Source organism: Pinus tabuliformis, chromosome 1_2 (genome assembly GCF_031772625.1).
Source record: "Pinus tabuliformis cultivar Carrire ecotype Pingquan chromosome 1_2, CPIR1, whole genome shotgun sequence".
NCBI lineage: Eukaryota > Viridiplantae > Streptophyta > Pinopsida > Pinales > Pinaceae > Pinus > Pinus tabuliformis.
Window position 1 is genome coordinate 875,887,838 of NC_142298.1, and position 15,101 is coordinate 875,902,938.

At 33.5% G+C, this 15,101-nt stretch overlaps 1 long non-coding RNA gene across 1 annotated transcript; it reads left to right on the forward strand.

The window, feature by feature from the left end:
- The first annotated feature begins 1,395 nt into the window (after positions 1-1,395).
- Positions 1,396-1,990, forward strand: LOC149208752 (uncharacterized). The gene is made up of 2 exons (XR_016252158.1): positions 1,396-1,591; positions 1,721-1,990. It is a non-coding gene; the product is annotated as an uncharacterized LOC149208752 (long non-coding RNA).
- The last annotated feature ends 13,111 nt before the right edge of the window (positions 1,991-15,101 follow it).

Genomic DNA, 15,101 nt, shown 5'->3' on the forward strand with positions numbered 1-15,101 from the left:
GTACCTGTGAAGAAATTGGCACTAATCAGCAAATCATGGAGTCCAATTGCTCTTCGACAACGCATAGCCTTAGCTTATCAAAGGACTCTCTCATCGCCTGTTTTTCCATTGTCCTGTCGTGAGACAACATTGTCCCACACCCCTTCCACTGAATTTTCTACTATCGTTACAGTAGCTTGAACCTCCAAGGATATAAATTTAACGACACCCAACGCTACCAGACACGAAGTATGCAAGGCCAAATTCAAAATATAGTGGGCGGGTAAACTGAAAATATCAAAACTGAGAGGGAAAATAATATCAAAACATTTGGGGAAAATTGAAATCTGAGATCATCATGCAGATCATGCCCATGGTGGATCATGTGACATCCACATAAGCCATGGTTGATGGATGCGAATACATACCGAGACGTCAACACATTCTCCTATTAATCAGAATCTGTTAGCCGGGGAAATGATGCACACGAGTCAACAGCCAAACCCGATGTTAGAACCCATCTCCCAAGACTGTCCTTAGAGTCTCTTAATGGTTCTTAGAGTCTCTTCAATTTCCTATAGGGGTGGAAATAGGGCTTGCCCCAAGTCTGAGCCATGCATGACTTCCATTGCTGATGGGCAATTTCTTTGCAAACTTCAGTATGATGCAGTCTTGACTTTGAAGTTTGTATGCCTAAAATTTACAAATGGCATTGATTGTTTCACTCCATTAATTGCATTTATCAACCCAAAGTCTGGATTACTCCAACAACAAAAAATTCCAATATGTTTGTTGTAGAGATATTTCAATTTTTTTAATAATTTGTATGATGTTTTTAACATAAAAGTGTTGCGTTGGAAAGTACATATAATGATGGCAAAATAAAAGCCTAAGAAAACTACCCAATCAAAATTGAAAAAACAAATTTTTTTAATTTAAAAAAAATAAATTAAATGTTTTTTTAATATTTACATTAAAAAACCTATTTTAATTTTTAGTCAATTCAGATTTAATGTCACAATCAAAATAATTTAAATTTCAATCAAAATAATTCTAAATGCATTAACCCTTTAAATTTAAAGCTTTCCCTTAACCATCAAATAAACACCTTTAAATTTAAACCCTACCCTTGACCATCAAATTCATAAAGCAAATAACAAAATTCAATATTCAAACGATAAAACACTTATTGCCATTTTTCATGTGGTAGAAGAGTATAGTTTCCCATGCGCAATGATATTTAACTTTGACGAGTATAGTTTCCCGTGTGCGATGATATTTAACTTTGAGATTGTTCGGATGCCCACATTTGTGTCCGCGTGTCCATAAATCTAACACGTAGCATTACAAATGCCAGGTGCCAAATTAGTAAACCAGACGCATTTGTTGCGTGTTATGTCAAGATCACTCTAGATCTGATAAGGACGAACCTTCACTCTGTCTGAGATAGATTTTGAAAACCAGAAGTTTAGAATTCGTTCAGAAGTGCTAGTCTTGCAAAGTGCAGAAGGATTTAGTCAGAATTTGTTTCTTAGCAGTAGAATGGCTCAGCTTGAACGCAAGCTGGTCGATGTTGAAGACTTGCCAGATGCTCACATGAAGCTTACTCCTGGTATTCATATCTATTCTGCTGCTCCTCTTTTCTGTAATTTTTTTATGTAATTCTCAATAGATATGTTGTTGCCTGTTTGTATTTTTTCCTGTAATTTTTCTCAAATATTGCAAATGAACATCGCAATAGATCATCAACTCGGAGTTACCAATGGTTTGAAACCACCGAAGGAGCAGGATGGATTGAAAACGATGGCACCATCAGCAACATATGCCTTGAAGAACCATGAAAATGATGCAACCAATCGTTTAAAACAGGAGACCAACCGATTAAAACAACAGAAATTTGAAGTGCAAGACGTTGGATATGAGGAGTAAGACTATATTGTAGTAGACGATGAGGAATCTGGTCTTCATTATTATATTATAAGATGCAATTTCTGTTATGAAAAACATTTTAGTTTTATTGTCGTGTGTTAAAAACATTTTAGTTCTAATGTTTGGATTCACTACGGTTTGTGATTGCGATTGGATTCCAAAATATTCATAAATATTTTTGAAATCTCATATCTAAATTCAAATTGACAATCGATGGCCAATTTGAGATGATTGCCCGAGCTATAATTTTGTTGTTTTTGTATTAATTGGCACATTTTCCCTTTTTCTTCAACTGAAGTTCTGCAGTATGAATTCTTGAAAGCATCCTTACGATTGGACAAATTTGGCACTCATGAGATCTTTAAAAAAGAGCACAAGGAGACCCAGGTTCCCGAGCCGACAAGAACAGATTGGACTGCATCCGGGTCGAGCGTATCTCCGATTCGAACTGCAATTTTGTTAGAGTGACAATTTGGAAACGATAAATTCATTTCAAACGGATGTAAATAAAAAAAAAAACGCAAAAACGCGTAGTCTAAATAAAAGGAGTTGTCTATAATGCGACTTTTTGGAGATTCCGGTGACGGAATCCGGCGGAAGAAATTGAGGTTAAATCTTGATTTGTTGCAGTTAAAATGGTTTTTTAACTGCATATTTGGATTCAGCACCCTCGAAAACCCCGGGGTAGCTTTCATTGTGCAGAAACTAGCTATCAAACTTGCCATTCCAATAAATTTCTGCCGGATTTCGACTGGAAAACCCGCCGGAAAAGCTTTCAAAAAGTCGCGTTATAGACAACTGCTAAATGAAAAACGCAAAAACGCGCCTACTCAAGAATAACAATGCGGCCAGAATTTTTGTAAATCCAAATTAAATGTGGCCAGAATTTTTGTAAATCCAAATTATAGTTATTAAACTTCAAAATTTTAGGTGTCCTAAATATTTTGATAGTGTTGAATCCATATTTAGTGTTGAATCCATTTCCATTATAAAAACATGATTCAAGCACTACTTCTATAAGAATTTTTGAAACTTTTTTGTCCAGATTCCGGCCATTTTTAGCCATCCGGAAATTTCTCAGCCTCGTTATACTACTTTAAATAAAAAATAAAAAATATAAATATAAATAGAAACTTTGAAACTTTTTTATCCAGATTCCGGTCATTTTTAGATTCAGGCCATTTTTAGCTATCCGGAAATTTCTCAGCCAGCCATTTTTAGCCATCCTGAAATTCCTCAGCCTCGTTATACTACTCTAAATAACGAACTCTAAATAAAAAATATAAATAGAACCTCGCCCATAAATAGGAAAATTAATGAAGGCATGCCCGTTCATAAGTTTGCCACAATGGCAGAGCCAATACTACAGTCACGTTCATTGCTCCGTACAGTGTGAGCCCAATCAAAACGAAAACAAATTCCTCCATTAATTGCATTCATCAACCCAAAGTCTCGATGACTCCAACGACAATGTGTTTGTTGCAGAGATATTTCAATTCTCCATTAATTGCATTCCTCAACCCAAAGTCTCCAAATTCCTCCATTAATTGCATTCATCAACCCAAAGTCTCGATGACGTTGCAGAGATATTTCAATTCTCCATTAATTGCATTCCTCAACCCAAAGTCTCCAACACTCCAGCAATAAATGATGGGAAAATAAAATAATGATCTCAGAATAAGAGCCTAGGAAAATTATCCAATTAAAATTGACAGAAAATAAATTTTTAAATATTAAAAAAAAATTATTTTTTTCTTCTAGGTTTACATTAGAAAACATTACCCAATTACATTATCCAATCATTTCTTTTTTGTAATTTATGATAGGGCTTTTTGTATTATCAACAACGAGCAAAACTATGTATAAACATAGGGAACCTCCACCCGCCCCGAAGGGAAACCGGGTATGAAGGTCATCGAAAGTTAGATAATGCTAACTTAAAAACTGAGTAAGTGCAGTAACAAGTTTAAAACATAACCATCAGCCTACCAACAAACTATTGCTATATCCTTATCCATTGTTGCATTCCACAAACTGTCCACAAAACTGATTCTCTTGGTCCTAACTGATAAAATTTGAAAACACAACAAAAACAAATCATTCTACCATGATCTCTGGTTTAACCTCTTCCTCACGGTGCACCTTGGTTATCATCTTCAGCATGATTTGGATATCCTCAAGTTTTCTGTCCTGTTTCAGAAGCGCGAGGTGCAAGCTCTTCATTTCCTCTTTCAAGCTCGGGAACCCTTGCGCTATCTCTGTCATTTCTTCCGCAACCTATTCCATTGCTTTAGCTAGCAAACACTTCATCACCCAATACATATGCAGAGCCTGTTTATACTGGGAGAGGCGTCCCCTGGTGTTCCCAGGGTCCGGCATAAGAGAGCACCAATCTTCCATCTCAGGATCAGAGGCCTCCTCCAGAACTCTATTTTCCAAATTCTCTATAATCCTTCTTATCTCCACGTTGGCCTCATTGTTGTACACGCGTTCAGCATCTCTGTTCATATGTTCCATAGTTCGACGCCCTCTTTTCTGTTGATTATAGGACTGAGTCTCAGGATCATAGCTCCTAGCTTGCTCGGTTCTCCCTTGACCCCTACTACCTCTGCCCTTACCTCTTGTGGAAGGGCGACCACAGGTGTTACCCTGGCTTCCTTGGCCGACCTCGAACCTCCCTCTCCCCCTGCATTCATCCTTCCCGTTCTTCATCTCTCCTTCTCTATAAATTCTATCTTCTTTCATCCCCTCCTGCTCCTTCCTCCTGATCCTCCCCTTGCTTTCTTTAAACCTCTGATGGTTATTAATCCCCTGAGAGTTGTCGTCCTCCTGAGTCCTCTGCTTAACCGTCTTTCTCATCCTTCTGCCATCCTCTTCACTATTTACTCTTGCCTGCCTACCTCCCTCCGCCATAGTCTCTTGCCCTTTTCGGAAACAGTATCCAAGAATTCTACGCCAGGTATCAACAGCCTTCGCCACCTTACAATTCCGTAGTTTATTAGCATAGATATCTTCATCTGCTCCCGTTGATTTATTGCTACCTCTCCTGCACGCCAGCAACTGATCGTCGTTGTTTCCCATCCCTTCTTTCGCCATAATTCGCTTGGTACCTTGTCTCTGGGTTCTCTCTTCTTTGTATGCTCTCTTTGCATCCTTTAAAATGATTGCCCAAGAGTGAGGCTTCTGCTGACACACACTGCCCACCATCATTAATCTACACAAGGTCCTTTTCTCCACCCCAATCGGGGATACATTATCCAATCAAAATTGATAAAAAATAAATTTTTAAATATTTAAAAAATAAAAAATAAATATTTAAATATTTAAAAAATAAATTATTTTTCTTCTTTTAGGTTTACATTAGAAAACCTATTTTAATTTAAATTTTTAAATATTTCAAAAATAAATTATTTTTTTCTTCTAGGTTTACATTAGGAAACATTACCCAAGTACATTATCCATTCAATCAAAAATTGATTTTTAATTATTTAAAAAATAAATTATTTTTTCTTTTAAATTTACATTAAAAAACCTATTAATTTACATTAAAAAACCTATTTTAATTTTTAAGCAATTAAAATTTAGTGTTACAATCAAATCCAATCCATGTCACAATCAAAATAAAATCTAATCCATGTCACAATCAAATCCGTGCCAGAAAAAATAAATTTTTGAATATTTAAAAAATATTTTTTTTTCCTCTTCTAGGTTTACATTAGAAAACATTACCCAATCAAAATTAATATTACCCAATTAATGTAAACATTACCCAATTAAAATTTAGAAAAAATAAATTTTAAGAAAACCTATTTTAATTTTTACTCAATTGAAATTTAATGTCATAATCGAAAACTTATTTAATTTTTAGTCAATTTAATTTTATGAAAACCTATTTTATTTTTTAGTCCATTGAAATTTAATGTCACAATCGAATGCCTGCGTCTGAATGCGTTATTACCCCAATAATAAAAAATAAAAAATAAAAATTAATTAAATTTTTAAACTTTACTTTTAAGAATTAAAACAATTATTGATTTATATTTTATTTGAAGTTAATTTATAAAATGTTGTTAAGATTGTACTATTACAATAAATGTAAAATAAATAAATAAAAAAAGTATTTGATTTTGAAAAAAGAGTTTGATTTTTTCAAAGCTTGATATTAAGAAATTTAAAGGAATAAGAGGTGAAGGTTATAAATAGGGTAGTTCCCTTTCTTCAAAATCCACTCAAAAGATCATTGTTGTTCTTGAATGCGTTATTACCCCAATAATAAAAAATAAAAATTAATTAAATTTTTAAACTTTACTTTTAAGAATTAAAACAATTATTGATTTATATTTTATTTGAAATTAATTTATAAAATGTTGTTAAAATCGTACTATTACAATAAATGTAAAAAAAAGAAGAAAAAAGAGTATTTGATTTTTTCTAAGAAATTTAAAGGAATAAGAGGTGAAGGTTGTAAATAGGGTAGTTCCCTTTCTTCAAAATCCACTCAAACGATATTGTTGTTGACTATCTATAACTCTGAATCAAGTAATGTAGTGTTAGTCAAAATTCTCAAAATACAATTATAAAATCCACTTAAACGATCATTGTTGTTGACTATCTATAACTCTGAATCAAGTAATGTAGTGTTAGTCAAAATTCTCAAAATACAATTATAACTAGGTTAGCATTGGGAATCATCTTTCTATAAAGATATTTTTAGATAACTAGGTTAGCATTGGGAATCATCCTTCTATAAAGATAATTTTAGAGATCCTCAATCGTGTCAAAATACTATTATAACTAGGTTAGCATTGGGAATCATCTTGCTATAAAGATATTTTTAGATAACTAGGTTAGCATTGGGAATCATCCTTCTATAAATATATTTTTGGGAATCATCCTTCTATAAATATATTTTTAGAGAGCCTCAATCCTGTCATATGGTTGGAAGTCAACTTTACTTTAACAATTTAGAAATATTCGTTTCTTTGAGAACTATAAATTGGTTAATTTTTTTAGATATATTTTTATTTTTTATTATTATATATATTCATTATTATATAATAAGTTACAAAAAGGTTTTTTTCTTCTTTAGGTATATATGCATATTTTATTTATATGTAGTCTAATTTATAAATGATAATTTTTTTTAAATGTAATCAAAATCAGGTAGTTTAATTTGTAAATTTTGACTGCTTTAAGGGTTTTTCAAAGTGCTAAATCTCTTTATGCAATAAAAATTACATTTTAAATTATAAAAAACCACATTTTTTTATTGAAATTATTTCACCTAATTTTGATAAAAAGTATATATATATATATATATATATATTCTATTTAATGACTAAGTTGATTTATTTTTAGTTATTTTGAGATAAAGAGAACTCCAGAATACATAATATCTATTCTTTATTTTAAAACAATTATTTCAATGAAATCAAATTGGATATAATAATTTAAAAATAATAATAATATAATTTTAAGATTACAACTACATTAGGTATTTTTAGTTATATAGCTTGTGAGATAAAGAGAACTCCATGTAATTGAGAATACATAATATCTATTCTTTATTTTAAAACAATTATTTCAATGAAATCAAATTGGATATAATAATTTAAAAGTAATAATAATATAATTTTAAGATTACAACTACATTAGGTACCAATTTATTATATCATGCCCAACAATAAATTTTCTTTCACGTAGGAATTTAATTGGTAAAGTCTAATACAATTTTCATCAAATCACATTGCCTTTTACAAGCATTTATATCAAATTTATTCTAGAAAAATCTTCTTTCAATCCCATACCTACTCTCTAAAAAGCCATTTTTATATAAATTGCCACAACATTGTTAGAATGTATTTTACAATGCTTAAAATATCTATAGAAGTTGAAATTTTTTTCATATAATGTTCATATCACGAGAATTTTGCATCTCTATTGAATTTTCTTAAAAATTCTAATAAATGGATTGTATATAATAACCTTGAGCTTCACCATCTCTTTGAAAAAGGATTTAAATTAAAAATTAAAAAAAAAAACAAAAAAAAACATTTCCCCACACATTTAGACACACAAATAATGACATAAATACATGAAAATTTTAGTGTTTGGAAAATTTAATGCCAATATAACACACAAGTTACATCCAACCTACATGCAAAATTTCATAATCTGATATATTCTCTATTTACATTATTAATTTTTCTAGTTCTATACATATCATATTTAAAAGTACCTATTAAGTAAATTGCAATTTGATTTCTATTAGTTTAGTTTTGACTTATATGAGACTTAATGTTAACTAAAAAAATAAATAATGTATTTTTTATTATAAGTAAAAAAAAATTGTAAACACTTGATTAGACAAAAAATTTGATCTTATTTCAGCCTTAACGCTATCTATCCGAGTCCCACTAATAAACTCTGCCATAACTCTCAGAGGTTTTTCATCATGAAAAGTCACAATGACCTCCCTATCTACCTTTGCATGTACACCTCGCCTAGTTAACTAGTGTCGTTGGGATTTCTGCCATCTCCTAACAATTTTTTTTGTTTTTGTTTTTGTTTTCAGGGCTTGACAGATGAGATCCCATAGGCGTCGATGTACATGCCATATGGGTAACCTCCTTGAATCACATCGCCTAATTGGTTTGCTTGGTAAAAGGATTAACTCAAATGGTTGATTATTTCCCTTGAATAATATGCCCAGGGATACATTAGGTGGTAACATTTTTTCTTTCTTGATTTGATGATTTTTTCTACTCTTCCTTTGAAGTTTCTTAAGCTTAGATGAAAGTAATGTCTAATAAGGCTACAATATCCCGAGCATATCAGAAGAGCTTGAATGAAGCTTTGGTTCATCTCTCAATGTTTTGAAGTATCTTTCACTATAAATTGTTGCGTTCTTCCACCTTTATGTTTTTTTTTTCTTCTAGGAAGGATATTTTAAGCTCTAGCGAGCTCTAGAACAAACATTTTCATTCAAGGTTTTTGTGTAGGTAATCTTCAAGGGGCTTTAATTATTTCATTATTTTTTGTGCTTTCTCAAGATTTTCTTCTCTGATGGTTCTTCAAAATTTGAAGTCTACTCTATTATAACCTTCTCTCTTTATGTTTGTAGAAACCTAGAGAGCTATTGTGAAGTTTTCATCTACATATCCAACTATTGTTCTTAACATCTAGGGTATAAAATACCCAATAGGTAATAACTACGATTTTTAGGGTTGATTTCATTCATCGCCTTTTAAAATAACCAAACTCTTCTCTTAGTTAATTTACAAGGTTTATGTTTTTGTTTTGTCTTTTTTTTCCTTCTTTCATATTTAGGGTATCAAAGGGGCTTTGCCTTAGTTACCATGAGGCACAAGTAATATCCCAATCCTATTTTTCCATTTCTTTTAACATCTATACTTCAATTCTTATTTTTGATGAGACTTAGCTACACAAATATCCTCATTGACAAGAATTTTCTTCTTGCAGGAACTAGCAACTTCCACATTCAACAAAATCATCTCATGAGGGAATATATGATTCCTTTGATTGATTACAGGGTTAGAGAATTTTAAACGTTGTGAATATTATGCTTATTTGGCTAACAAATGTAGAAATAACTTGAAATTTTCGGTTGCTAATGAATTCAAATAGGAAACACTAGACCCAAATTTCTTCTACTCAATCCACATAAAGGAAAACATACAATATAAACACATGCAATCATTCAATCACAACAAACACAATATTTTTATTGGAGAACCCAATTGGGAAAAACCCCTCCTCTGTTTCTATTCAATCAGACGAGAATATGGATCTATTAAAATGACAATTCGAATCCTTGAAGCTCAACATGAACTGCAATACTAATCTCCTCCTGCTCTACCTTATATGACCAATACTTAGCCAAAATAGGCGTCATGCTTCCTCCTATTTCCTTAGATGATTCCCGAGGAAATTATCTCCTAATATATAGGGAAATCTCACATTTCCTTCCACAAATCCAAGATAAATTGCTCACCTTATCTAATGAAAAACCTATACACTCACTAGTATACATTGATAATTACAATGATGCCTTTTTCCTCCGCTGAACTAGGAAAATTGAATTCCATGCATGAATAGGGCTACTTTTAGTAATTGAGTAGTTAAATCAAAGATCAATGAGTTAACAAATGTTACAACTACTCAACTGAACACCAACTAACTCTATTCATGACTAAAGCACATATAACTGAGTTTCACTAAATATAACTCTAGCAGATTTCTAGATCTTAATAATCAACTCTTAAAAAACTCTACTTCTTTCCCACAAAATTGAATTAACTAACTTAACTAAGTGACTTTACCATGTCACTCCTATTAAATGCAACTCAAGTCATCCTACTAATGTGGAAATTCAAAATTTTCCATTTGACTAAGGCATAAGTCAAATGAAGCCTTTTCTTGTTACAATTTAACACTCCTTATTAGCAAGAAAAGGGTTTTGAATTACCACACCTAACCTGCTCCTGTGGAAATTGAACTTGCCTCTTAACAAGGCCTTTGTCAAAATGTCTGCATCTTGCTCCTCTGTGGGAATTTACTGCAACATGATGATCCTCCTATGCATACAATCTCTCATGTGATTGTACATGATGTCTATATGCTTGGACCTATCATGTATGTAACAACCTGAGGTTAAAAGTCCATGTAATAAAGTTAATAAAAGCAAAATAAGACCAAGGTCATGGGACATTTATTCCAAGTTGAATCTTGGGAAAAACATCTTAGAGGGTGTTCATTTGGTTTATTATGGCTAAAGAATTTGACAAAGACAACGAAAAAGGCATTGAACAGGCAAAGAGGCATTATTTGGTATTTATTTATGAAAATAAAGGAAATTAGGAGAAAAGGAAGGTGAAAGGTCACAGGTTGCATGTGAGGAGGAAAATGAAGGGAAAAATGGAAATTGAAGAAAATAGAGGCCTCATTAATGAAAAGGATTCTAAGGATCAGTTCACAACCTTTTTTCAGTTCAGTTTTGGAGTTCTCTCTATTATCTCTACTCTCTCATACTCTTGCACACTTATATTATTCTTGGAGCACTCTAGCATTGGAGGAAGGAAGGAAAAGGAAGGGCAAGAAAGAAAAGGGAAGGAAAGATAAAGTAAGGAGTAGTGGGATCAAGCGTCTACAATGGGATTACTTGAAGGTACTAAGTTGCATGTATTATTTCCTTACTAGTTTTGGCATGCAGGGAACATACATGTGTGTATTTGGTTCTTATTTTCATTGGAATGGGTCCTAATAGGTGTGAGAGTGGATTTCAGCCTTTCCTTTCCATTTCTAGATAGACATGGTGTGATGGGGTTCTCTTACTTAGTTGAGATGGATTTCTGGATGGTTTCGAAATTGAGTGGGGTGGTCTCAGAAAAAAACACAAGGCCTAAGAATCCATTAACTGGTAATGATGGGATACAAAGTAAATCCTAATTTTGAATACTCTTGTTGGGCCTAGGAATCCCTTGACTAATAATGACATGATATTTGGTAAATCCTAGAGGGTGAAGCCTCGTTAGGCCTAGGAATATCTTGACCGATAATGGCTAGCTACATGGTAAAAACATAGAGTTGGAGACATAAAAATTCCTCACGGTTTAGGTGGAGAGATCTAGACGCATCCATGCTTGTTTAGGGTCTAGTGATCCCTTGACTAGTCTGTGGCAGGATTGAGGTAAGACTGTAGTGTATGTTTATTGTTTGGGCCCAGGAATCCCTTGGTGGGATACACGTTAAAGCGTGAGGAAGCATTGATTGGTTTGTTCCGAGTCCCACATTCGTTCTTGAAATATGGTACATGGGTGATTGGATGAAAGAAATATTTGGTTCAACCCAATCTATGGTTTGCTGATACGTGGAAGTCCTTGACTTGGTTGGATTTTCATATGTTGATAAGAGATCTTTTCCTTTTGTGTATTATGTATAAATATGTTGGTTATTACATGATGATAATGACTGGTCTTTCATTGTTAATATTATGGCTATATGTTGGTTATAAGCATGGTTTCATGACAGATTCTAGTTATGGCTCTTGACATGTTTTGATTGGTAAATAAATGGCTATTAAATGGATGACCTAATATATGTTATTACAATTATTATGAGAAGTTATTATACCTTCTTGGTGATTTTCAGGTAATAATTACACCCTTATGTTCAAATATGCATTTATAGCCTGTAGATTACATGTTCACAATGTGTTCGACGAAATGTATGTCATGGTGAAGATTAGTTAGGCAAAGTTCTTTATCAAGCTTTGTGTTAGAATATTTTTCTTTGTGTCATTTATTGTCTTGTAAAGTATCATGAAGTTCTGAGCATTGGTATGGAGACCAACATTGAAAAATTGGCTCAAATCTCATGGTAGCAGGCACGAAACTAGTCGAAAAACACTGCATTCTTTCTCTTGTAGGCTTATGGAAGCGAATGGAGGCCTACAATCGCACATATTTAGGCTTGTGCATGTGACTAGGGGATTTTTTTTATGAAAAATAAATCAGACTTAGGGTTTGGGCACCTGGAGTGGTTGGTTAGCCTCTAGGGTTCCTATAGCTCCTGAGGAAGGTCAATTTGGTTTTGGCTTGTTGATTCCACTTCCCTAACTGTAATTGGGGATTTTAATCATATCATAGTAACTCTTCATCACATGTTTAACCTGGTGGACCGATTATATTGTGTAAACGTGGGAGGAGGGTGTTACAGTGAAACACTATATTTTTAGAGAGTTTTATACAGCTGTGATTGTCATAGTGGATCAACGTAGGATCCATCCCTTGACTGAATATACTAAACAAGGTCTTCCTCATCCAAATATCCTCACATGTTTCTTGAATAACAGTCATATACTCAGCCTCTGTTGAGCTAAGTGCGATAGATATATGCTTCTTGCTATACCAAGAAACTGTTGTTGACCAAACACTGAAGATAGCTCAGAATGCACTCCTCCTATCTGATGAAATCCTTCCCTAATAGGAATTTGTGAAACATTGGAGCTTCACTCCATTAGTCCTCCTGCACCATAAAATAAAATCTAGCATGACTTTGAGGTATCTAAGTATTTATTTTTCTACTTTTAAGTGGAGCTTGGTAGGCTACACCATAAACTGACTAAGATGATTAAAAGCAAAATAGATATTAGTCCTTGTGTTCCCCAAGTACATTGAGGACCCCACCAACTATCTGTAAATAGTGTCATCTACTTCCTCTCTTGTATAAATATCCTCTTTCCTCTTGTTAGTAGCTAGAGGATTTTCCATGGGCTTGCAATCATGCATATAGAACCTTTGAAGGATTTCAGAGGTGTAGTTTCCTTGACCAAAAAATATTTCTTCATATACCTTCCATACCTTCAAACCATGGAAGTAGTACATAGAACCCATATCTTTAATCTAAAACTCTCTTGTAAGGTCCTCCTTGCAAGTCTGGATCAACCTTTCATCTCCTATCGGTATCAAATCATGTACATACAGGATTAAGATCAGAAAACTACCATATACCAAAGTGTAATATAGATTGGCATCCGATTCACTCTTAGTGAAGCCCAATGAACTCAGATAGGAACCTATGCAAGAGTACCAAGAAAGAGGTGCCTACTTGAGACCATAAAGGGCTCTCCTGAGTCTACACACATGTGTCTCCCTTTTAAATGTATAAAATCCCTCAGGTTGCTCAATGTAGATATCTTCCTCAACTGCTCCACTGAGGAAGGAAATATTAACATCCATTTGGTGGATCTTTCACACAAACTATGTTACCAATGCTAGTATGGTCCTGATAGAAGAATATATTTCCACAGGGGAAAATGTCTCCTCATAATAAAATCCCTCTACTTATGAGAAGCCTTTTACCACAAATATAGCCTTGAACTTGTCAACGCTACCATTAACTGCATGTTTCACCTTATGCACCCACTTGGAGCCAATAATAGTTTTTCCCTCAAGTCTAGGCAAAAAGCACCCAAGTGTCATTCTTCATGATGGAATCATACTCCTCAACCATGGAATCTACCCACACCTACCGGGAAACTACTTCCTCCAATGAATAAGGATCAAAATCAATCAATTTATCATGAGGTCCATATATTTGATATATCTATCTGGTGATATCCTCTTTTTGCGTAAGGATCTAGGAGCTCCAACATGCTCCTAAGCTTCTTGCACTAACTCATCTGCCTTTGTGGTTCTCTTCCTCCCTTATCCAGAAGGATCTTTGTGAATGGGTGCCTCCATTCAAATTTCTCTCTGATCCTCCACATTTGGTTGCTCCAGAAAATATTGTGGATCTTTCTATGATCCTCCTTTAGAGCTAGAAGCTCCTCCTCTGGTGGAATTCTCAACTCTCATTCCAGATATCTTCTCATGGCCTTCTCCTCATCAAATCTAACATCTCTCCTCATCATATTTATCTTGAGTGAAGGAATATACAACTGGTAAATATGATATGTTTATGTGTATCGTACAAATATCCCCCTATTTGCAGTAGGCTCCAACTCTTTCCAGCTATCATTAGAGACATGACAATAAATGATGGATCCAAAAATGCGAAAGTTGGACACATCTGGCTTCCTCCCAAAGAAATCCTCTTTAAGTGTGATCATTCCAATAATTTTGTGATGGCTCATGTCCTACTAATAAACAATTGTATTACATTCTTCTTCCCACATGTATAGTGGAAGTACCTAGTCATGGAACATTGCTCTTGCAACCCCTACAATGCTTCTATTTTTCCTCTCTGCCATCCCATTTTTTTTATGGATTTTGTGGTGCAGTTAACTCACTTATAATACTATCCTTTGAACATAATTAATTGAAATCATTAGACACATACTCTCATCCATTATCACTTCTCAGGGATTCAATTTTTTGTCCAATATCATTTTCAACTAAGGCTTTGATTTCATTTTTTTTTTAATAAACCTCATCATTTTTATTCATAAAATAGATTCAACATTTGTAGGAAAAATCATCTACAAAGATAGCATAATACCTATCCTTTGCAACTAAGACTGTAGAAAATGGTCCACACACATATCAGTGAAATCGCTCCAAGATGGCTCCATATTTGCTATCTCAACCTTGTAAGGAGGATTTAACATATTTTCCAAGAGTGCATCCCTTAAAACATCATGTTGATTAAGGGTGCATTTTGGAAATCCACTG